Raw genomic sequence first — 22,763 nt, 5'->3', positions numbered from 1 at the left:
GCGCAGCAGGCCCCCTTCTGCAAGGTCCCCCTGGCCCCGGGGTCTCCTGGCTCCGGGGAGCTTGCTGGGCTCTGCCCCCGAGAAGCAGAGCAGAAAACAGCAGGACGGCCCGCGGGTTCTCTAAGATGTGCTTGTTCCTGGGTGACCAGTGAGCGTAGTTCCTGCCTTGAGAGCAGACGTCCTGCGGGGGGGACAGTCTCCCATCGGGCTCCAAAAGACCCGTCCTGAGCTCCCTGCCGCTGCGGAAAGCGTCTCCACTTTCCTCCAGTGCCCTGGTTCTAGCCAGGGAACCGCCCCCCGGGGACAGGTGGCCCTGCTCTGGGACTTGTTGTTTGTCACGCTGGGGGTGGGGGAGTGTGGACCTAGTGGGCGGACCCCCCCCCCCCCCCCCCGCAGCTCAGTGCCTGACTGTGCACGGGGCGTGCCTGGGAGAGGGGGCGTGCCCGGGAGAGGGGGCTGTGGGAGCGGCATCGGACCCCGGTGAGAACCGCGCGTGTGTCCTCTGTGCTCTCTGCCTCTTCTCAGGAGCGTGTGGGCAGGGAGCAGCTAGACCCCATGCTTGCCTGGGGGAGAGATGCCTGCGGTGTGGACCCACCACACTGCCTGAACGTTTAGGGCATGGACGGGCCGGCAGGACCCTGGGGCAGCGGCACTGTGGCCAGTCCGCTGGCGACGCTCCCGCTCTGCAGCTAGCTTGTGGCAAGTCACTTAACCTCTCTGTGCCTTAGTTTTAGTGTCTGTAAAATGAGGATACTAATAGCTGCTTCGCAGGGCTGTTAGCGGGCTGAGTGTAACTGTCACCGTCCCGCCAGCTCTCACTTCACGCTGGAGGAGAGTGAGCCTCAGAGGGTCTGGACCTGCGCGAGTCGCCAGGTTGGGTCCGTGAGCCAAAGCTGCTTTCACGAGCGCTGGGAAGCAGGACCGGGCCGCGGACTCCCGGGGAGGGTGTGTCTGTGCGCGGAAGGGCTGGGCTGGGAGGGCGTGAGCTTGTGTGGCGCCCCTGGGGTCTGGCGGCACCCTCCCTGGCCGTGTGGTCTGAGCTGTGCTACCCGACCCCACGAGGGGACCCCGGGATGGCACCAGCTCCGCCGCGGGCTGCTTCCGAGCCCGAGTTCTCTTCGGAGTGTCGGTGCACCTCTGGGCAGCGCCGATGACTTAAAGGTGAAGTGTTAACCAAGAAGCATAATCTCGCATTTGAGTGTGGCTTTGCGGGAGCAGGGACCTGTAGCAGCGTAATTAGGGGCTGTGTTCCCCGAGAGAGGCGGGGTGGGGGGAGCGGCAGGTGCTTCTGGCTTCCGGGCTAGCACAGAGCACTTAGCCTGGCTAAAAAGCTCACACAGGGCTGCATGGGTCTGGGAAGAAGTGGGAAGAGCAGTCCCCCTTTAGATACTGGGGACGTCAGGTGACAGTTGCTTATTTACCATGTTTTGAATTCTGTAACTTTTTTCTGGATCATCCTGTGGTTTTATCTCTATGGCACAATGCTTTTATGACAGGAGGTGTACATTAATGAATCAGTTAACTATTTTGTAAATCTAGGGTGCTGTCTTGTGATGTCTTTGTAGCCCCCAAACACAGGCGCCACGGGCAGGACTTGCACAGGTGGGCAGGGACAGCTGCCCTGACCCCCCTGTGCTAACCTCGCCCGGGAGATGCTTGGGGAAACTGCTCAGCCTGTCACAGTGGGACACCTCTGTGGGCTGGGAATACTGCACTGTCGCCGTGCCCCCCTGCAGCGGTGACCTCTCCATGGGCCGGGGGTGCTCTCTGCATGCAGACATTAGCTGGGGGGGGGGTGGTGGGGGGAGAATCTAGCTCCCGTGTCCCCTGCTCGGGTGACGTGGATCATTTCACCAGTGATTTAGAGAGTCTGCTTCTCCCCACACATGAGGCCGCTGAGAAACCAACACCAAACAAGTTTGGAGGATGTGTTTAACCCACTCTCAGGCTCGTCCAAAAAACCTGTCCCAATTTTATTAATGGATAAGAGTGAACAAAGGTTCGGGACTTCCCTGGTGGTCCAGTGGTAAAGAATCCGCCTTCCAACGCAGGGGACGCGGGTTCGATCTCTGGTCAGGGAAATAAGAGCCCACATGTCGAGGGCAACTAAGCCTGCGAGCCACAACTACTGAGCTCCCGCGTCCGACTAGAGAGCCTTCGTGCCGCAAACTACAGAGTCCATGCGCTCCGGAACCCGCGCCACAGCTACAGTGAAGAGCCCGTATGCCACAACGAAAGACCCCACATGCCTCAACAAGGATCCTGCGTGCCGCAACTAAGACCCAACACAGCCAAAAAAAAAAAAAAAGAGTAAACAAAGGTTCGTGAAGAAAAACACGTTGCTTTTATAAGTAAAATCATATACATAGTAACGTTCCACTCATTTTGGCCCATGCACTGTAAAGACCAGCCAAGAATAAGGCATTTTTAAAGGTAGGATGAGGTGCTGGCCCATTTGGCAGCGTTGAGCCGTGTTGTGGCTGGTCCCTGAGGGCCCCAGAGCGGGGATGCGCCCACTTCCACGCCCCTCCGCAGGTTAACTGTCCTCCTCACCCCCTTACAAGTGCGAGGCCGACATGACCCAGAGTCCTTTCTGAGATAGACTTGGACTCAAGTCTAATAAAGGAAACCCCAGGAAGTCCAGAATACACATTAGCACGTGACAAGGGGAAGTTCATTTTTAAGCTCTGCAGATAAACTGCGGTTTGGCCTCCTCACATCACAGCAAAGGGCAGGGGCGCCGGGGCCCTCCGTGTAAACTGGGGTAAATTAAGGAACCGTGTGCGAGCTAACAGGTCTCAGTCCTGAGTTCGGGTAACAAAGGCTACTGGGCTGGTTTTCTTACTCGCACATTTCTCTCCTTCTTAGAAGTTTGCTGAAAGCAATGGTGGTTATTCCCCATGGGGTGACGGGGATCCGCAGAGCCTTTTCAGATATGTTTCTTTGATGTTCCTTCTGTTTGTTCGGAGGTTGCAGGAACGCCCCAAGCCACAGCTGCTGGTTAGGGTGTGGTGTGCAGGGGGCGGGGCCTGTCCTGGGAGAGACTCTCGGGACCAGAGGCTTGACGATGAATAAGCTCGATGAAGAGGCTGCCAGGCCCACCTGGACGTGGGAGAGGACAGGACCCTCCCCCTCCTGAGTTTCTCCCCCTCGACCCTCTGAGGGCTCTCCCTGGGGGGTCCTCTGGGGCGGGGCCTGGTGGTCTTGCTTAAGCGTCCCACGCGAAGGGGGTCCGAGGGCCCAGATCCAAGGTCTGCTCCCTTACAGCTGAGCTGGGCACCCGCGTGCTTCCTGCGTTGTCACCCTGCACTGTCATCGGGATGGCTGCGCTTGGCCCTGGGCCCGGCTTTCCGGGGGCGGGGAAATCCTCCCTGCCCTGCGGCCAGGTTCCGGCTCCCACGGGGGCCAGCGGCTTTGGCAGCTCCGGACGGACGCCCCCCCCACCCCCGCCCGCGTCTGCAGGAGAGGGTGGGACCCCATGGTCTGATCTGCTTTTGGCTTCTGCTGATTCCACTAAAATCCACCCCTCCCCCGTTCTTTGGAATTAGACGGAGGGTGGAACCTGTCAGCGGGACAGGTTTAGGATGGTTGCGTTCTGTGCGTGGTGACCCGGCCACAGCTCGGGGTCGGACAGCCCCCAGAAGCGCCGGTTTTGCTCAGCTTGCACCAGGGCGGCCCCGATCGCCGGCCGTGCACGGAGGCTCCACACGCTCTGCTCTTACTTCTGAGCTGCTCTGAGCAGCTCGTGTGGCTAGAGACTGTTCTGGAAGGCGGTTGTCACGAATGTACTTGGAGCACCGAGGCTTTTCACGGTGCTGTTGAGAGGCTGGCCCTGCGTGCGAGCGTGGGGTGTGGGACCTGGTGCTTCTTTCCTGGAGCCACCAGCCCCCTGGAATTTTCCCTCAGCTCGTTGGTGGCATCAACAGTGTTCCGTTCTGTAGTTCTACCTGGTTCACCTGGAGCAGCCCTGAGTGGCGGCGGTGCTGGTCCCACGTCCTCTGGGCTGCCACGCCGGCAGCTTGCAGGCCCAGGTCAGGGTCTCAGCGCCGTCCCGCGTGCCGACCGGTCTCCACGGGCCCCAGACAGGCGTGAACCAGGGCTCAGCTTCTTAGTTTCCAGAGCAGTGTGTCCCTGTGCAGTGAGGTGCATGCGGGCTGATGACCGAGTGGGTGGAGGCATCTCCCAACCCATAGGAGACGCCCACGGGGCCGGGGCCTACCTCTGTGTCCCCCTGACGTCCACGGGCAGTCAGGCAGCTGTGCCCAGGCGGCCCTAGAGAGCTCTAGGGCAACAGCAGTGCCGGGTCCCCCCCAGGACCTGCTTCCGGGGGCTGGGCCAGGCGCCGTCCACTTTCAGAGCCCAGGGTTGGAGACAGAGAACAAGGGGAGTGCAGCGAGGTGGGGGGTGGGGGGCGGGGGGGCTCCTGCTGCGTTGCCCTCGCCTCTCCCCTCGCGCTTCCGTTTCAGGATCTCGGCTGCCCGCTCCCCAGGCTCGTCCCCTGAGGACTGAAGCAAGCGCCCTCTGGATGCCGTGTGTGTGTGTGTGTGTGTGTGTGTGTGTGTGTGTTCAGAAGTAAACATCTTCCCTGAAGAAGGTGTGGGGAACATAGAAAAGCAAAGTGAGAACGTGAACAGCTGTAATTGCACGTCGGGTGCCTCGGGCCTGGGTCACCCCAGCCCATCAGCCGGCAGCCGCGAAGCGGGGCACGTTTGCGCTCCACGTGCACACGTCCGTGTGGGTTCCGACCTGTTGGCCCGTTTCAAAGCTGGGAGACCCCCGAATCAAAGGGCGGTCCCGCACCCGGGGCCGGCTGCAGCCTCTGCCCTGGGAGCCGGAGCGGAGAGGGGCCTGCGGGTGGCGGTCAGAGGCTGAGGGCCTTTGTTTCACCCGCGTGGGTGCGTGGCCCTGGTGCCCGGTGAGTGGCGCAGGTTTAGAGGCGGCCTCGGCTTGGGGGAACGTGGCTCGGCCTCTCAGCCCGTGCCGCGCAGTGGCCGGCCCCGCGTCTGGAGCTGTCGGTGGTTGGGAGTCGTGATGAGACCCGGCTGTACCTGGGCCGAGCTCTGGAGGGACGTCGAGAGAGAGGCAGCCGGCAACGGGCCCCGAGGGCCTGGCTGGGCTTCTGGGTTGGTGGGAAGAGCCCTGTGACAAAGCAGAGCCGTGAAGGGGACCAAGAGCACGGTGCCCAGCGCTGCAGTGCCTGCTGCCTACCTAAAGCTTTTCTCTAGACGAGATCGCTGCACCAGAGCTTTGGACTGAAATAGGCAGCCGAACGTCCTGCGGCTGTGGGGAGGCTCTCAGAGCCCAGGAGTCTGGCCAGCCCGCGTGGCCTGTGGTCAGACCTGAGGGCCTGATGGCTCCTTGGAAGAGTCTCCCTGGGAAACGTCTGGGATGCTGACCCTGTTGAAGGTTGCGGGCACCGCGTCCCTGCGTCTGGATCTGGATCTGCACTGACCATCCACGCAGCCCGAGCCTCCTTCCTGCAGCTCTGAAGGGAGTGGTCACCCGTCTGCTCGCTGCTGCCTGTGTCATTCTGGACGCCTCTCTGTGATGAACTGGACCTTCACGGTGATAACTGTGGCACCAGAGTTCCGTGGAAGGACTCTGACTTACACGGGACATTTGGCTTGGCTCAGAAACCCGCAAGCTGAAGCGCTGTCGGTGTGATTGGGGGCCGTGACACCCCTCCGTGGACCCGGCCTCCAGTGTGAGGCTGTGGACCCGGTGGGTCCGGACACGCAGCAGGAGCCTCTCCCCGCTGGTCTGGCACCAAGAGAGCCAAGCAAGGTGATGACAGCGACGGCCCGTGTTGCGGCGGGAGCGGGAAGACAAGGGCTCCGATGGTCCCAGGGGAGCGCCTCCCCTGGGAGAGTGCCAGGAGCCGGGCATCTCGCAGGCGGTGTGTCCCCTTTTTACCGACGGGGACACAGGCAGCTGCTGATCTCAGGTGACAGCGGGGAGGCCGCTGGTTCGGAGCGTTGTGCTGGCTCTGTCCTGGAGAGCACAGCCGCGCCATGAGCCCTGACCCCAGAGGCTTGGAGCGTCCCGGGAGGATGGGGGGATGCCCACGTTGGGAGCGGGATGTGAGGGGCAGGACCGCAGACCTTCGAAGGGCGGGTAACGGGGGTGGGAAGTGGCACCGCTGGGCCGCGCTTGAGGGAGGTGGGGACGAAACGTTACATCTGCCGTCACCAGCCAGTGGAACAGAAAACGCGGGAAAGACACCCAGGGCGCTCGGGGTGTGCGAGGGCCGTAGGCTTCTGCTTCTCCTCCCTCCTTCCTTCTGGGTTTCAGATGTCCCGGGCTGTTGTCCCACTGTTCTAACAACACACACAGTGGTAGCTGCTTCCTGTGTCACTAACTCAGGGAGCGTTCCCTCTGCCCTTGACGCCCCGCCCTGCCCTTTGGCCTTCGTCCCCGGCTCCCTGCCTGACCTCAGCCCTCTCCCGTCCTCTCGCCCCCCGTCCCCTGACCCGGCCATCCATCGGGGCTGCTCCTCCGTCACTGCCCTGGGGAGGGGCCGCCAGACGGCCGCTGCAGCTGGAAGCACTTTTCATTTCTTAGAAGTGGTGGTGGCGTTAGGACTGGGCTCTTCTATGAGTGCGGTTTATTTTAATTCATGGAAAATGGCGAATTGGCCCTTGGTTGATTAACGAACGGGCAGGCTAGGCCAGGCCAGGCCAGCCAAGGGCTCGGATTGTGGGAGCTGAAATAGAGGTGCTCTGGGGAGGGCGAGTGTCCCCAGGTGAGGTGCTGGGGCCCAGACGGCACACGGCCGACAGGGCACGCGGCCATAGAAGTTTCTGTAGAGCTTTGTGTTTGCTCAGGCACTGTAGACTGTTAAGCAGGATGTGGATGGTTAGATTTAGAATAAATTAAAGAGTAAGTGTGGAGCGTTCAGTGTTGGTTTATTAGCTAGTGTATGTTAGTGTGTGGAAATGTGGTTATCACTTGGAGGGTGACAAGTGATGGGGTTGTCAGCTTGCATATATGTCACCTTTTAGTAGGCAGACATGGTCGACTCAAAAACGTTAGGTAGATATTCCTAGATTCCTAATAGACAGAAAATATCACAGAGGATACGGAAGCAGATCAAAACGTATATGGGCACCTAATCCACAATGAAGACACGTTTTAGTCCCTGGAGAATGTGGGAGCTGCCTTCTTTGGCATCCGGCTTGAAAAAAGTTACATCCTGACTCACACCATGTAAAACAAATGCCGAATGGATTAAAGGTTACAAAGTGAAAAACTAAAGCCAGATATCAGAAACATTTTGGAGAATATTGTGAATAACTTCCGGAATGTGGGAGAACTTCTAAGCAGTCAGTAAACTAAAAAGATAGACCGATCTGATTATATAAGAATGAACATTTCTGTCTAAGTGATGACCTCACAGCGGCCGAGCGCTCATGCCCGGGACAGGCCTGCCGGGAGGTGGGGGACAGGCGGGCGGGGCCCAGGCCTCGTGCTCGCAGACACTTTCCCCTGGTGGCTGGGCCTCGCCCTCAGCCCTGCCTGCACGAGGTATCGGGGTGGACACTTCGTGTTGGTGCCACGTCCTGAGGGTGGCTGGGTCGTCCCTGGATCCATGGGTGGAAGCAGACGTGTCTCGTGGTAAAGAGAAAATCGCTCTCGCCAAGCCGTGATCAGTGATCCTGTTTCAGTGACCAAGTTAAGGCTCTCCGCCCACCCCTGACATTTCCTCCCTGTGGGGCTGTGAGGGTACAGTGCAGGGACTGGAAGTGAACCAGCAGGGCTGGCGTAGCTCAGGGCTGTGGGGCGGGCAGAGGGAGGCTGGTGACGAACCTTATCTGTAGGTGCTTACGCAGCATTACCGGTTACAATGAATATGTATTTCTTTTGTAATAAAAAGTGTTCAGAAAGAGGACGAAAAAAGGGTTTCTCTGTAAAACTCAGTTTCAAACATAGAGCTTCTAAAAGAGCCTGTGCCTGTCCTTCGGTGGCCGTGGACTGTGTGCCCCCCCGTGTGCCCTGAGATGGGACAGGTGACTTCCTGGCATGTGTCACAGTTTGGACCCAGCTGGTTCAGGACTTAAGCAGAAAACACTTAATAAGATTAAGTGATTAATTTACCATCTGCCAGGGACTCCGCCTCTGGAGCTGGAAGCTCTCGGCCTCAGTGGGGTTTGTGAGTGAATTTCTAGTTTAGAGTTAATAAAGGGGGCATTTGTTCCCAAAGCCCTGAATTATACTCTGTCATTTTACATTTAAACTTACTTATCAGAAATGGCCGTTATCATGACACACAATAAATTGACTCTGTCAGTGTTTAATGTAAAAGGAAGGACTAGCTGGCGAAAGAGAGATTAGACCTAAAATTTATATTTAAAATAAACCTCATGCTGTTACATTTAGAAGCATTTCTATTCAGACATAGTGCAGGCGCTACAGAAATTTTAGAAAGCCTAGTTCTTAAGTTTTCAGGGTTGAGAAAAAGGTGACTCATTTCCCCGCTGAAAGCTTTGCCACTGTTAACACGTTGGTTCTTCTGTTCAGTTATTTCCTCTCCGTTTTTGTTTTTCATATGGAGATATATCGTGTGTGCACGTATACTTATTAGATATTAAATGCACACATATATACATGTGTATTACGTATGCCCCTTAAATTTTCCCTTCAAACATTTCTGTGTGTTACTGGAAGTTCTTCGTAACCTCCGCTCTGGTTGCTGTGTCACAGCCCCCTTCCCTCCTGCAGCCCCCGGCCCTCGCCTCTCCTGCGCTCTGGACACCGGGGGTCCTGCCGTCGGCTCTGGAGGCTGGGCCCAGGCCGTTGGAATCTCCTGTTTTTGGACATTTAACTGTTCCCTTTCTTTTGGCCAACATAAATATTGTTATAATAAACATCGATCCTTCGTAAATCTTTGTTTTATGGATTATTTCATTAGGACAGCGGTCCCCAACCTTTTTGGCACCAGGGACCGGTTTCTCGGAAGACAGGGGGTGAGGGTGGTGGTTCAGGCGGTAACGCGAGTGATGGGGGGGCGGCAGATGCTCGCCCACCGCTCACCTCCTGCTGTGCGGCCCGGTTCCTAACAGGCCATGGACCGGTACCGGTCTGTGGCCCGGGGGTTGGGGACCCCTGCCTCAGGAGACCTAGATGTAGATATATTCATGGCCTTTAAAACATGGTTTTGAAAGTTCGAGAAGAAACGGCAGCTGTGGGCGTGGTAGCCAGGCGTCAGGGGAGGCCGTGGGGTTGCGGGCACGTGTGCCCTGCTTCCTGGACACGGGGCCTCTGCAGTGAGGCGTCCCCACCTCAGGCTGGTGAAGAGGCGGAGGTGGATTTCTGCTTTTGTCAGCCGTGGCCCTTGATGTGACAGTGGCTTTGGGGGAGGTGGGTGGCCGGGGGGGTCAGGTCCAACGCAGGGGCCGCGGTGGCGGGGCTGCTCTGCCCTCGGCTGGGTGGCCCCAGAGCCCCCTTCCCCGCAGGCCCTCGCCCTCGGCGCCCTCCGCGGAGCCCGTGCTGCTGGCCAGACCCAGGGGTAAGGAGCTTCGGCGCAGGTGTCGGAGGGCCGGCACCCGCTCACTGCGCCCCCGAGCTTCTGCTGCTCTTGTGAATGGACCTGCCCCTCGTGGTTCACACAGCTTGGGGCGCAGGCCTGTCAGGCAGCGGGGGTCCCTCTGCCCCGCCCAGGACCACCCACTGCCTCCTCTCTGCGCACTGTGGGCGGGGCCTCCTGCCCCGGGGCGGCGGGAAGCCTTGGGTTGGGAGAAGGTGGGCCACCCGTGTGCACCCGGGTGGGCCGCAGGTTTGCCGCGGCTGTGATTCAGGAGCGAAGGGACAAACACAGCACCGTGTCTCTGACGTGGAACCTGATCTCGCTCTTGGCCGCTCTTTTCAGTAATGAATGAGGAAGGAAAAACCAAAGTCTTAATTTTGCCGTTTCCTCCTGTCCTAAAGTTGCCACGAAGACTCAGATCCAGAGGCCAGCGCGGCCTTTAGGCTGCGGTTCTCTGCAGGGACAGCAGATTAGAGACCGTCTTTGCAGCGGGTTCACGGAAGCGGGCTGATGCTCTCCGCGGTCACCCACGCCCGACGACCAGGCCTGAGGCGGCGCTCCTGGGGGGCTCACGGCCTATGCTCGCGGACCCCAGGGGCCGCGCTGTGGCTGGCGTGTGCGGGCCCTGGGCCCAGCTTCCAGTGTGGCTGCACCTGGCAGTTGGCCACCTCGTGGCAGGAGCCCCCCAGGCCAGGGTCCGTGCGCCGTGAGCCGGGGCTCCCTTTGGGGCGCCGAAGTCTGGGGTGCTGGGCACAGACCCAGCGTGCCTGGGATCCTGAGATTCTGTGTTTGCTGGCGTCACCGAGCCTCTCAGACCCTCGTGCTTTGATGGGGCCGGGATTGCCCTGAGGGGGTCCCGAGTGGCGGACCGCGGTCCAGTCGGCGCCAGGCGACGGCGCGCGTGCCAAGATCTGAGGCCTGGGGTCTTGCCACGTCTGAGCTGGTCAGCCTGCCTCTCCTCCTGCCGGACCCCGCAGAGTGTGGGCACCGCCGAGCTGGCGAGCTCAGAGGGGCCCTGCCACGGCCGCTCGCTGCTCTGGGCCGGGCCGTCTACCCCTCGAGACCCTGGAGCCGCGCACACCTTCTGGAGAAGCCAGTCCGCAGACCGACCCTCTGCTGTTTGCTTGTTCTACGTGACCTCTGGTCACTCACCGAGACTCTGCCCCCAGACCCGGAAGGGATGACGGCGGGGCTCCCTCGGGGGTGGGTCCCTGTCTCCGGCCTCCAGGGCGCGGCCTGTGCGCTGCGTGGAGCCCTGCGGGTGAGGGGTGAGGCCGCGACCAGCGTGGGCATCTCTGGCACGCTTTGGTCCCCGCTCAGGCCGGTGCCCGTCTGCTCCCTGCGACCTGACGAGTCTGCAGCGGGAATGGCTGGGCAGGAGCCCGACCCTGGAGGCCCACGTCCTGGCGTGGAGGTCCCCCCGCTGGCCGGTCGGGGTGGTGGCCGCGGGGAGAAGGGCCGCAGCGATGCCGCGCCCACGCGGCCGCTGGGATCAGGGCCATTGTGGATCGCGCTTTCGCAGCATCTCGTGCCCGGGCGGGTCCTGGGCTCTTCCTCGGCGCGGTCCTCCAGCAGCCAGAGAGCAGGCCGTTGCCACGGATGGCGGAGTCGAGTCGCGAAGCCTGGGGCGCGGCAGTTGTTGCTGGGAGGACGCTGTGCACACAGCCCTCGGGCTCGGGCAGAGGCAGGCTCGGCCTGTGTCCTCTGACCGAGCCGCGCCCGCAGTGTGGGGGCAGCCCAGGCGCCCCCTGGTTCGCATCTGCCGGTGCCTCCGGGCCTCAGTTCCCCGTGGAGTGGGTGCTGGGGGCGGTGCCTGGCGAGGCCCAGCTGTCGAGCCCTTCGCTGCTGCAGGTCCTGGTGGCCCCTCCCTCCTCCTCCACACAACAGGAGGTGTGTCTAGCGGCCGAGGCGGTAAACTTGGTGGTGTTTCGTGCCTCCTTAGACAGACAGCGGTGTTGAAAATGACTTTGGAGTTTTAAACAACTCTTGAGATACAGAGCCCCGGGGTCTGCCGTGGGGCTGGGTCTGCAGCCGTATTCAGGCCCCGAGGGTGGGGAGTGCAGGCGGCCGCAGCAGAGGCCTGAGTCACCCGGGGACACGTGGTCCTGGCCTGCAGGGTGGGCCTGAGATCCTTCCCACCCAGAGACACGTGCATATGAATCACAGCTGAGAGCACAGCCCACAGCCCTTTAGAAATAGTTTTGAAGCTTTTATTACTTCATTCTCGGAACCCCTGGCAGGGTCCCTCCTCCCCCCACCCCACCCGCGTGCCTTCCAGCTGCCTCTCTCCCGGGCCCCAGGCTCAAGGAAGCCTGTGTTCCGGAATGTTCCTGGGGCGTCACGCCTTCTCTGACTCAAGCCAGCCTCCACTGTGCCTGCCCTTCCCGCATCCCCTTGTTACCCCCAGGGGCGGTCACCCCCAGCCTCCACCTTCCAGACTCCTGCCCACCTTTCTGCCTCCACGGGGCCTGCCCCTCGGACCCTCGGGCGCTTGCTGTCGGCAGCGACGCCCCTTCGCTCTTGCGGGCGCCCTCACCTGGCCCTGGCTTCCTCTGCGTGGTGGTGCGTGTGGTCAGCCGCGTGGCTGCTGCTCCGCTGAGAGAAGGCGGGTGACGAGCCAAGGTCATCCTCCCCTCCGGGCGGGTCCCCGTTAGCGCCAAGCGCGCTCCTTGTTCCCGCGTTTGCTGAGAACCACCCAGCGACTCGAACGGGGAGGCCTGGCCCCTGCAGGCGCGGCCCTCCTGTGGGACCGCGTGGGACGGAAAGGAAGCACCATGGGCTCCGCGGAAATGGCAGAGCGCTGGGGGCAGGGGGTGGGCCTCAGGGTGGGGAGGTGGGCGACGCGGGGGTCTGGACGCAGGGACGCACTGGCAGCGGGAACCATGGGGGCCTCAGGGGCCCAGCTGAGGGCTGTGCCTCGTTCAGGGGGAGTAGGCGGCTTTGGAGGGGTGGGGCGGGAGGGGTTGTCACGGAGGTGACAGGCACGCCCACGTGAGCCACCGGGGAGGCCCCTGAGCATCCGTGACCGGGAGAAGCGTGCTTCCCGGGACAGCTAGAACGCTGTGGAATGTCCTGGAATACAGCGCGAGGCATGGGCTGGGAGGCGCCGGCTTTGGGACTGTAAGCGGTTCTCAAACGTGGGCCGGCTCCTGAGGCCGCGGGGCCGGTGGGCCTGGGAGTCTGCTTTTCCAACCTGGCGCCCGGTGATGCTGCTGCTGCCGGTCTGGCCCCCGGCTCAGAGCCGCCGGGTGGAAGGATGTGGGGAGCCGCTCGTCCTGACAACCAGCCGCGCGCCGGTCACCTGGCGGGTGTCCCGGTGAAGCTGTGCCCACACCCTAGAGATGCCGCCTGATACGGGCCACACACGGGGGAGCCTGGAACACGAGACCAGGGCCACGCTTCCGTCGCACGAGACGTCCAGGGAAGGCAGGCCGGGTGGGCGCATGGACGTGGGGCTGGGGCGGGAGTGCTCACGGGACTGCGCTTCTGCTTCAGGTGATGAAGGTCCCGGGCATTAGTGCCGATGGCCGTGCAACTCTGTACTGAAAAGCACTGAATCGTACGTTTCCAAAGGTTGCATTTTATGCTGTATAAATTACATCTCAATAAAAAAGAAAGGTTGCAAAAAAATTACAAAAAACTCAAATTATCCACCTTCTGAGGGCAACAGGGAGCTAATGCATTCTTTGAAAACTTGGTAAGTAAAAGGCAGTTACCGAGTGTTTGCCCTTGGTGTGTGGACCTCAGCAGTGGGTCAGCAAACGGCAGAAGAGGGGCGCTCTCTCATAAAATTACTTCAGCTTATAAACCAGAATCAAGGACTATTACCATTTGCAACCCCGAACGGGTTAGTGGATTTGGCTCCATTTCTATGAGGTACAGAGTGGGCAAAACCGATGATTCTGTGGAACTCCGAGAAGGCCAGGCTCTGGATGGGGAGGGGCCTGAGGATGCGCTGAGCGCCGGAAATGTTCCCCATCTTACCGGCCGTGCACCTAGGGAAACTTGTGGAGCTCTGTTTACCGAGTCTGCGTTGTACCCCAACAAAAAGGTACAAATGAAAAACAACAAAATCGCATGCACACTCCAAAAGAGGTATTTATTTACTCCCACCCTTTCTCTCTCCAGAAAAGGGTCTGGGGAGGTGCGTGGCCGTGAATGACACACGGCCACGCTGAACAACCACGGCCCTGTCCACACTGGTAACCAGCTTTTCTTCGTTTTGCTTAAAATGTGGTAAAATGCACATAACATAGAATTCAGCAGTCTAGCCGTTCCTAAGTGCACAATTCAGGGGCATTTAGTACGTTTACATGTTGTGCCACTACGTGGTCTAGTTCTAGAGCTTTTGAGTCGCCTACAAGGACATGTCTCGTCCTGACCCGCTGGCAACACGGAGGATACACCGTGTGTTATCAGCAGGAACAGAGTTGTTGTGAACATTCACGTACACGTGTGTTCTTTTGTTTTCTTAAAGATAAATGTATTTATTTATTCTTGGCTGCGTTGGGTCTTCATTGCTGTGTGCGGGCTTTCTCTAGTTGCGGCGAGCGGGGGCTACTCTTTGTTGCGGTGCGCGGGCTTCTCATTGCAGTGGCTTCTCTTGTTACGGAGCATGGGCTCTAGACACGTGGGTTTCAGTAGTTGTGGCATGTGGGCTCAGTAGTTGTGGCTCGCAGGCTCTAGAGCACAGGCTCAGTAGTTGTGGCGCACGGGCTTAGTTGCTCCGCGGCATGTGGGATCTTCCCGGACCAGGGCTCGAGCCCGTGTCCCCTGCGTTGGCAGGCGGATTCTTAACCACTGCGCCACGAGGGAAGTCCCCAAGTATTTGTCTGAGCACCTGTTTTCACTTCTTTCCAGTGGAATTGCTGGGCTGGTTGGTGACTCTGTGTTTAAGTTTTTCTTCCCACCGTGGCTGCACCGCTTTGTGTTTTCTTCCTCAAGTTCAAGACAGGACTCTTTCAGAGAAAGGTGTGGGGAAAAAGAAAAGCAAAAATAGTACCAAAATATACAGAGTGGGCTTGTATGTGGATTATTTCTGAAAAATGAACCTAGGTCTTTCCTCTGCCAGTGGAGTGGGGGTCTTTGGAGGCCAGCGTCTCCCTTTGCTCATCGAGACCAGCGGGGCTCGTGGCTGCGCCGCACTTGGCGACTTTCCCCAAATTCATATTTCCCGGATTGTCTTTCCTCCTTGAATTCGAAATAACACTAATGCAAGCTGTGAAGAATGTCTTGCTGTCAGAATGCAGAAACCCGGGCTGCAGCGAGCCAGGCAGCCCTTAGCCCGAGGTGAGGGTCCTTGGCCTTCGCCGGGGGACCTGCCGCGTCGGGCCATGCGGGGGTCCCAGCCCCTCCAGTCCGTGCACCACAGGCTACTGTAGGGCAGGTCAGGAGGGTGGATCTAGACACAGCTGGAAAATCAGAATTTGACAGCAAAGGAGGTCTCGGCTCCCTAACCCTTGCTTTCACGGCCTCCGTCAGAGCTGGGTGTGCTAACCCTTGTCAGGGCTGGTTTGGGGGCCCTTGTCCTCGGAGGACAGAGAAGAGGGACAGGAGAGGCTGGGAGCGGCTTCAACTCCCAAATAAATGGAATGGAATCAGGTCCTTCAAAAAGAGCCCTTCTCGGGCTTCCCTGGTGGCGCAGTGGTTGAGAGTCCGCCTGCCGATGCAGGGGACGCGGGTTCGTGCCCCGGTCCGGGAAGATCCCACATGCCGCGGAGCGGCTGGACCCGTGAGCCATGGCCGCTGGGCCTGCGCGTCCGGAGCCTGTGCTCCGCAGCGGGAGAGGCCACAACAGTGAGAGGCCCGCGTACCGCAAAAAAAAAAAAAAAAGAGCCCTTCTTAACAAACGGAGGGCAAAGCACACACAGCCTTTTTACCTCTCAGTAAAATGCATGATTTCACGACTCAGTTCTAGCAAGGATCTGGGAAAGAGCGTTTTCAAACGCGGTGGTGGGCCTGTGAATCGGTGCTCCAGACGAGAGCTGTTTGGCAACGCGGTACATGCGTATGAAGATTACAGGCTGCCCTTCTGCCAGCAAGTCTGAGTCTGGGCACTCGTTGCTGCTGCTTCTCGGTCCCAGGAAGGGACCTGTCACTCAGTGGGAGGCAGAGCAGCCCCCCGCCCCCGGCAGAGGGGGTTCTGCCCGGTCCTTACGCGCGGCGCTCACGCGGCCTGGTGGTCGCTGCTGCCTGGGTGCCGTGCTAGCTCCTGTTTACCCTGAATCTCCAGCGGGAGCAGGACCCGGCACGTTGCAGCCTGTGAAGGAGGCTGAGGATGGCACTGAAATGTGGACCATTCAATGCACGCGAGCTGCTCCCACAGCTGGGACGGGGCCCTGCAGGCGTGAGGGGAAGGCAGCTTGAACCCTGAATTGACACTTGGTCAAACCATGAGGACCCTTGGGTGGAACGAAGTTGCCAGGGCCTGGGAGTGGGGTGTGGGGTGTGAGGGGTGATAGTTGCACAACCCTGGGAATGTGCTAAAAGCATTGAATTGTGCACTTTAAATGGGTGAACTTTATGGTCCACCGATCCTATTGCGATAAATCGGCTAAAAAACAAAGATCAAGGGCTTCCCTGGTGGCGCAGTGGTTGAGAATCCGCCTGCCGATGCAGGGGACATGGGTTCGTGCCCCGGTCCGGGAAGATCCCACACGCCGCGGAGCAGCTGGGTCCGTGACACATGGCCGCTGAGCCTGTGTGTCCGGAGCCTGTGCTCCGCAACGGGAGAGGCCACAACAGTGAGAGGCCCACGTACCACAAAAAAAAAAAAAAAAAAAAAAAAAAAAAAAAAAAAAAGAAAAACAAAGATCAAAACATGCACGTAGGGCTTCCCTGGTGGCGCAGCGGTTGAGAGTCCGCCTGCCGATGCAGGGGACGCGGGTTCGTGCCCCGGTCCAGGAGGATCCCACATGCCGCGGAGCGGCTGGGCCCGTGAGCCATGGCCGCTGAGCCTGCACGTCCGGAGCCTGTGCTCCGCAGCGGGAGAGGCCACAGCGGTGAGAGGCCCGCGTACCGCAAAAAAAAAAAAAAAAACCATGCACGTACACACCTGTCCATGCCAGGCACGTGCAGCATGGCTCTGGCCATATGCCCACTGCCAGGTGTCGGCCCGGGTGTCCCCACCTCTCCTGGCTCTCTTCTGGGTCCCTCCCTCACCCCTCACATCTGGGTCTTGTAGCGCGGAAACGTCCCAAGGGTTGTGTTCTGTTCTGTGTCGTCTGTGCCCACGGGCACCTCCGGATCGCTGCCCACATGTGCAGGGACGCTAGGGGTGGCCTCCCTGCCCTTGCGGAGCTCGTATCCAGGGGTCCTCACTCTTCCCGAAGTTTCCACAATATCCTCACCTTAGTTTGTTTCATTAAAAAGAAAAAATCTAGTCATATCCCTGCCACCTGTGTTTCCTTTTTCTCCTTCACCCTCTCAGCTACCTTGAAATTCTCACCCCACCCTTTTACTGGTAACCTCCTAGAGATTCCTGTGCAGTTAGTAAAAGCAAAGCACAGAGGAGCAGAGGACGGGGTCGTGCAACCAAGCGGGGTGGGCCGGAGCTCGGGTGGGGAGGGTCCCGAGGCTGGTCGCAGGCCGGGGGCGAGAGCAGAGGCACAGCTGCTCGGGGTACCCGGCACACGGGGCAGTGGCGACCGGCACGTTGGTCAGATGCTGTGTCTCAGTCGTGGGGCCTTTGACCGTGCTGTTGATTGAGTGAGCGTGTATGTCACGTAGCACTCCTCCCTCCTGTCCTGCCCCAGAGGGAGCCCTGGAGGGGGGGCCGTGTGCCCCCGAGTGCCTGCTGGGGCGCCCGCTGCCCCGTTTCCAGTGTCCCCGAGGCCCCTCAGGTGTGTCCCCAGGGTTAGGGGGGCAGAGTAAGTGCCGCTTGTTCTTTTCTGGCCTTAGCAGCCCTTAGGAATGCAGCATTAGGTGAAAAAGGGTGTCCTAAACAGAGGCACAAAGTTTCAGGTTGCAGGGAATCGGAAATACCCGTTCACCACAGCATTCTGAAATTAGAGGAAACAAGTGGTTTCTTTTTCCCTGGGCTTAATTGTACAGCTTTTATTTCGGGATTGGGTTGTTGTCCAAGAACACTATTTTCATTTCTAGCTTAATTGGAAAAGCACAAGAGAATAGCACTTGCTTTCTTTTCCCGATGGGAAGAGACCAGCCTCTAAGTAAAAGCAAAGTTAGCTAATATTTTGTGCGTTTTTAGGTGCTGAATAGGTTGAGTTCAGTTCAGATGGAAGATCTAAACGATCCTGGGGCTGCGCTGTCGTCCACAAACCCGCCGGAACGTGGGGAAATGGACGACTTTCCACCTGCTGTTCTTCGTGCCATAGGCGTTCTTTCTTACCCAGGAGCCTAAACTGTGCTTTTCTTTAGATTCTAAGGCCTTCTCAGTTCAAGCAGAGAAGTGTGTAGGGTCCTCCACGCCCCCTTGCCTTAGGGGGTCTGCCGGGCTCTGCATGAAGGAGCTCTGAGGGCGGGGGGACAGCCCAGGGTGGAGGAGACGCCCACCCGCCCCCTGCAGCCCCGGCATTTTCCGCCGGCTCGGAAGCTGGGGGGTTCCCACGGGTGTCGGGGCACCGGGCCGAGCAGCCCGGCAGGTGGTGGCAGCCCTGCATTTTATGATTGCAGGAGTGCCACAGATCTGTGCCCCAGAGGACCCCCGCAAGCCCTGCAGGGCCGTCCAGCCAGCCAGAAATTCCCGTCCCTGAAGGTGACTGGTGCTCGGGCCATGGGGAGAGACGGAAGCTTCCAGGGGCGGGTGGAGGCCTCAGGCAGGAGGAGTAGACCCTCGTGTAGCTGGGGGTCCTGTCAGTACTTCTTTCCACAAGTCTTCTGGGCGGCAACTAGATAGAATCTGACAGTCACAGCACATGAGGAGGGCGGACAGGTGCCCCTGGGAGGGGCTGCCCTGACCCGGCCAGGGACTGTTAAACGGGGCCGTGGCCCAGCACCACTGGATCTTCTGAGTTTTCTCAAGGAGTGGCAGTCCTGGTTTAGAAAAACGTGAAATCACCAGTTTTAAATGGCGTCAACTAATTCAGAATTGAAAAATCACCGTGTAGGGAGAGCATTGCCTTCACCGCCAGCCCCCAGCTGAGACCTGAGGGGCAGCTCCCAGCCCGGAAGGCCCTCGGTCATCGCCGCACTCGCCCAGCTGTCGACGGTGCTGCCGGAGCCCGGGTGTCACCCGGCTGCACGGCTGCCGCACTTCATCATTTTTCTCATTAGAGTCGGAGGTACTTTGAGTCAGAGTCAGAAGGCAGCAGGGGTGCAGGGCAGGGTCTCCTCACCGGGAGGGACTCTGGGTGTCTCCTGGGCTCTCCACTGCCGGGTTAGTCACACCTTTAAGTCCTCACCGTGTGCAGGGAGGGGACCGGTGAAGAGCTGCTTCGCCTAGAGCCCCGTGAGCGTCTGACAGCTGTGCTATCACATCTCACAACGTTGGGGCCAAGGGATTCGGGCTGGACGTGAGGCCTGGTTGGAGCCATGGTGGGCAGCTGGTGGGCGGGCTGCCCCGCAGGCACAAGACGCGTCCGTCACCCGTGTGGGGCGCTGGGAAGCTAGGCTGGCCCGGGTTGTCCAGGCAGCTGCATTGCCCCCCCAGCGGTGGCCTCCGGGGCCTGGCCTGTGGCTCAGGGCGCAGAGGGTGTCCAGTGGCCAGGGTGGAGGCACATGGCTCTGACATCTCCCAGGGAGCCGGCAGTCACTGCTGGTCAGTCAGGGCCCTGAGGCCAGCCCAGACCAAAGGGAGGGACACGGGAGTCCCCCTCGGAGGAGCAGAATAGGAGCCGTGACTGTCCCCACGTCGTGTCTCTGGCGACTGTCTTCAGAAGCTGCCGTGCGTGGTCATTTCATCACAGACTTTCTCCTTTAATCCCTGGGACAAACATTTCAGGGACGCTCGTCATCTGCCCGGCGCTGCTGGGGTGCTGGACGCAGAGAGGAAACGAGACCAGGCACGGCCGTGGGGTCCACAGAGAGGAGGGGGTGACCAGAGGCTCCTCCGGGGTCCCTCTGCCCCACGGTCCCCGGGCCTGAGGGGCGACCCTGTCGTGTCTGCGTGCGGAATGGGGCCTCACCGGGCTCTTCCTGGGACTCTTGGCCGCCCAGCGTCCTCGGCCCCCGTCAGCGTGCCCCCCTGTGCCAAGCGATTCTCACAGGTCGTCACTCGAGTCCCCACCTGCTGAGGACAGAAAAGAAGCAACCCTCGAGCATGTTTCTGCATCTTTTGTAAAATTTTCTCGGAAGACATGCCAGCCCCTCTTTTCATGGTGTTTCCTCCTGGGGAGCTGGTGTGTTTCATTTTTAGGTAAATCGTGAGAAGTGTGTGTTCCACCATATTTCCATTTGTTCCTTAGCTACCGGGAAACTCGGAACCACTCACGGTGGGGTTGGATAGGTGTAACTTTCCTCCCTCTCACCATATGTTAAACGTTTAATTTCCATTTTAACAGCCTTATTTTAAACTGGTCTTTCATGGTGTCACCTATTCTTTCTGGAAATTGGAGGAAACCTGCGATGCATGTTAGTAAATCTTCCTGTGTCCTGGTCATGCCCCTCCCCGGCGCAGACGTCGGCCGAGCCCCGCGGGGTCCGGCAGCTCAGCCTGGAGGTCTCCTGACTTCTAACTCAGCGTGCAGTAGAGGAGGCTGTTGGCAACTTGACTATAAAATCCAAACTCGTCAGGTTTTACAGACTTTTGTTCTATTTAATATCAAGTGCTAGAGTCAACTAGCAAGGCCGTCAACAATATATTCATGGAAATAGGATGTTTTCGTCATGAAAGTGATCTTCTGAGACCAATAGGCTTCTATGTAGGTCTCATGAGCTGTGCTGGCTGCCAGAATTTGTAGACCCGTTAGGTGTTTAGAATGACCAGACGACCCATGGAAAGACGGGAGCGCCGGGGGCTCTAATTCCTCCACGTGTCCTGCCTCTGTGCACAGAGGCCCTGGGCCGGGGAGATTCGCTTTTACAGGACTAGCACTGGGCTCGAGTACCTGTTTAGGTGTTATTTGCAGAGGTTGGCCTGTAGTTGAGGTGAAAACCAACACACTGAGTAGGAGAGAGCAAAGTTCCAACACTCCGTGGACGTGGCAGACTTGAGGCCCCAGGCTCACGGCTGGGAGTCTCTCTTGGGGTGGCTGAGGACACTCTTCTCGAGGGCAGCAGACAAGACAGAGCCCCTCGGAGGTGAGCTGGCTGATGTGCGGTGCCCAGGCTGGTTAGACCTCCAACACCCCTCTTGGGGTGCAGACAGCGTTGTTGCCCCACAAGGGCAGTGGGCTTCCTCGTCAGGGCAGAACCTAGCGGTGCCGCGAAGACCGCCCACAGCCCTGCGGGAGGCGTGGACAACCACACGTGGCCCTTCCCTCCACCGGGTCAGGTGCCTGTGGGTCTGGGGCTCTCTGGCCGTGATCACCCCGAGTGTGACGCCTGTAATCAGGAACAGGTTTGCTGTTTCAGTGCTGTTTCATTACCGATTTTTAAGTGCAACCTTTCGCTTCTGTTAGTAAGTTCAGGGTTCAGAGATGGCACCGGGTGCCAATCTACTGTCTTTATCAAATCCACCAGGAGACAGTTCTGGTGGGTGAACAGTGCACGTTTCGGAGACGTGGATAACAGGAGGGAGGCGTATGAAAATGTGACTTGGCTCGTAGACTGAAACCAGAGTTTACTTTCCTTTTTCCTTGCAGGCATTTATCCATCCAGTCATTCAACAAATGTATATGAGGCATGGCTTTACCTTCTTAGGTAAATGCCTCCACACACTGGAAAAAGGGTCATGGCTCTCTTCTCCTTTGAGGGAGACGAAAGGCCCCTAATCTGCCTCTAGGGAGGGGAGCGGCCTCCGGCCTTTGGCACAAGTAACACGCATGGAAGAGACGTCATCTGCTCCGAGTGTGGCTGGGACACGCCCCGCCCAGCCCCCTGGGCCACGGTGGGGTCCCCAGCTGGAGGACCCTGGGCAGACGACACGGCCAGGACCGGGTGCCGGCCCACTCCCAACCCTCCTGGCCTGAGCCGCTCCTTAATGTTGGCTCCGCTCTGCCTGCCGGTGCTCTGGTGTCGCCATTGTCATAGCAACCGGGATGTTTCTGTAACCGGTGGGGTTGGGCAGGGCCAGGGCTGGGAGGCCGGGAGCCAGGCCACGTCCACAACCACAGAAGGTAGTTCGGTATCTCGCAGCTGTTAACCGATTGTTCAGGGGAGGCGCGTCCGTCTCTTCTGTCCTTGAAGAGAAGTGTCAGCTGCCGCTGCTTGTGTTCTGAGGTTCTTCTGAGAATAAACAGAAAAGAAATCCCAGTTCTGTGTTTTCCACCGATGGCCATCTCCAATAAGACTTTCAAAAAAAAGGTTTTTTATCTACTTTTAAGAAACACAGGAATTTGCAGCTAAATATCTCATCTGTTGCCCAAAAAGTTCCAGCAGGAAATAGGGTCACATCCTAGAGGTGTCAGCTGGAAAGTCAGCAGAGCCGGGCTGTGTTAGGGGGAAGATTTGTGAGTGTAAATCAGTTTGGAAAGCGGGCGGGAAGCCACTGGGCCCCTTCGGCTGTGGGTCGTCACACCCCCCGCACGCACCTGTGTGTGCTCACGTAACTGCTCACATCTGCCAGGAGCCGTCGGAAAGTCTGTTTTGGACACTTAACAGCGGGCTCGAAGCCGGGCGGGATCACGCGCCTCTTCTCAGATGGTCCGTGGTTCTGTGCCTGACGCTGTGTGGACGCGCTTCCCGGAGCCTTGCGGCGTGAGGTGCCGTGAGGATAGTCGCACCCCTAGGAAAACATTCATTGGGTATTTCTTTTTCTTCACCATCTGAGAGTCACTGACGATTCCCCGATGATTCCCAAAAGAAAACTTCCTAGAACCTTTTGAGTTAGAGGAGGCTGGGAGACGTGTGCTGTCTTGCTTTTACGGTCGGGGAAGCCAAGGCCCAGAGGAGAGGCCTGGTGTCCCGGCCGCGTGTGCGGCAGGCCCGCCTGTGCAGAGTGCAGCGGGGCTGCCAGGAAGCCTCAGGACACTCAATTTACGGGCCCAGTTACTGAGCCACTTCTGTTAATTGCTGCTCTCCTCCGTCCCGAGCAATAAGGCTCATCAGAAGTTTGAGAGAAAGACTTCGGCCCGTCAATCTCACCTCCACCCTTGGCAGGTCGCAGCAGGAAGTTGCCGACCGCGTGTTTCCCCGAGAGCAGCGTCGAGTGTGTTTGTGGGGTGCGGGCGTGGCTCCTCTG

General features: G+C 59.0%; 1 protein-coding gene across 2 annotated transcripts in view; it reads left to right on the top strand.

Annotated features, from left to right (window-relative positions):
* The window catches only part of RASA3 (RAS p21 protein activator 3), a 91,288-nt gene that overhangs the window by 15,567 nt on the left and 52,958 nt on the right, over positions 1 to 22,763 (top strand). The window contains exon 1 of one of the 2 annotated variants that reach the window (XM_065895833.1): positions 22,023 to 22,032. The exons of the other annotated variant lie outside the window; for it this stretch is intronic. The gene's annotated coding sequence lies outside the window, so the exon portion shown is untranslated. Of the gene's footprint in view, positions 1 to 22,022; positions 22,033 to 22,763 lie in introns of those variants that run through there. 2 annotated transcript variants of the gene reach the window in all.

The sequence above is a fragment of the Phocoena phocoena genome, chromosome 18 (assembly GCF_963924675.1).
Source record: "Phocoena phocoena chromosome 18, mPhoPho1.1, whole genome shotgun sequence".
In the NCBI taxonomy this organism is placed as follows: Eukaryota; Metazoa; Chordata; class Mammalia; order Artiodactyla; family Phocoenidae; genus Phocoena; species Phocoena phocoena.
The sequence above is the reverse complement of the archived record's forward strand: the minus strand, read 5'-3'. Positions and strand labels throughout refer to the sequence as shown.